Source organism: Trichosurus vulpecula, chromosome 4, assembly GCF_011100635.1.
Source record: "Trichosurus vulpecula isolate mTriVul1 chromosome 4, mTriVul1.pri, whole genome shotgun sequence".
Lineage (NCBI taxonomy): Eukaryota > Metazoa > Chordata > Mammalia > Diprotodontia > Phalangeridae > Trichosurus > Trichosurus vulpecula.
Genome location: NC_050576.1, coordinates 401,887,871 through 401,889,595, shown reverse-complemented (window position 1 = coordinate 401,889,595; position 1,725 = coordinate 401,887,871). Strand labels below are relative to the sequence as shown.

Genomic DNA, 1,725 nt, shown 5'->3' with positions numbered 1-1,725 from the left:
CAGCCTCTCTACAAAGCCCATTCTGCTTTCAGCTAGTTCTAATGATTAGAAAAGTATTCTGGGGTTTTTTGTTTGTTCCCCTAAAGCCAAATGTAAAATGACTTCTTGTCAACTTCTCTTCATTGCTCCTGCTTCCTTCTAGGGCCAAACAAAACAAGTGTAGTCCTTCACTCACATGATAATCCAACAAATATTTGAAGAAAGCTATTGTATTTTTCCCAGTCTTCTTTTTTTCCAGACTAGTTCCTTCAACTGGTCCTCATTATTACATAGACATAAGGACTTTCATCATTAAAATTGCCTTTCTCTGTACCTTCTCTGCTTTATAACTATTCTTTTTTTTTTTTTTAAGAACAAGGCAATTTATTAATGAATCTGGTGTAGTCTGTCCTAATGTTTCTTGTTGGCAGCTGCCACCTGTCTGGCAATTCTGTCCAGGTTTCTCTGTCCCTGAGGTGTCAGCTTCCGGCCCCCATTCCTGGTCCTTTTCCACCATCTTGAGGCCTTCCAAGGCTTGCAGGACCCTCCAGGCCACGCTCTTGGAGCCCCTGCTCAAGTGACTGGGCATGACCCCGTTGCGCTGGCACCCCCGTAGATCTTGGTCATGGATCCTACGCTGGCCCCGCGTCGGAAGTAAAGGTGCCAGGCCGTGGAGGCAGCCCGGGTGTAGAACCAGTTCTCGTCATAGGGCGCCAGCTCCTTATGTTTGGCCAACTTGATCGTGTCCACCCATTCGGGGACTTTCAGCTTCCCTGACTTTTTCAGGAAGGCGGCCAGGGCCCGGACGAACTCCTGCTGGTTCACGTCCTTCACTGTGACTCCGGGCATCCTGCGGGCTCCTTGCCGCCAGCCAGGGGAAAGGCAGAAACGGGGCTTCCCAGCCACACAAGAGGGCTATAACTAATCTTCAAGCATGGCACTCATAACTGAACATAATTCTCTAGTTTTACAATACAGAAAATAATTTTGTAAGGAAAAAATAAATTTCTCCTATTTACACAGTTAAAACAAAATACTGTATCCCCGTGGTAAAATATACTTTTTTGTTTTTGCTTTTGTCTTTGGCACAGTGCAGTAGGGGCTCAATTAGTATCGGTGGAATCGAATATGGATCCTCTATCACTCATTTCTTTGGTTGCATTAATGTTGCGGTTTGGGGTCTATGGGCTTCTCTACATATTCAATTCAAACCAATTAATCTAGCTACTTTTCCCCTCATCAAGAAAGCCCTATACCCAATGGCAGTTATTTGAAACTATTCAAGAATTTCTTTTCATTTTGCTAAATTCAGTCACACTGCTTTGTGTATGGATATCACTAGAGACCAGAAATATATATATATATATGTATATTATATATATATGTATATATGTATATTATATATATATACATAATATGTTGTCATGTATTATGTATTATAATATACTATATAACATGATTACATATTAATGGTGTATATTAATGTCAATTGTAGGCTAATTTTAATATATATTCTGATTATATCAACATATAGCATATGATATGAATCTATATTATATAAATATAAATTTATATATTTGGTTTAGATCATAGTTTTATCTTGGGTCATTCAAAAGTCTGCACCGTTGTCCAATTCTAATGTGATACCAATATTTTATGGAGGTGAATTTTTGCAACATAGAAACTCATGAAAATGATGATTAACAAATAGAGGCCTTGTGATTTGCATGGCAGAGAGAATATTCA

General features: G+C 39.3%; 1 pseudogene; it reads right to left on the bottom strand.

The window, feature by feature from the left end:
- Positions 1 to 390: 390 nt before the first annotated feature.
- On the bottom strand, positions 391 to 834 carry LOC118849053 (annotated as a pseudogene).
- Positions 835 to 1,725: the final 891 nt, after the last annotated feature.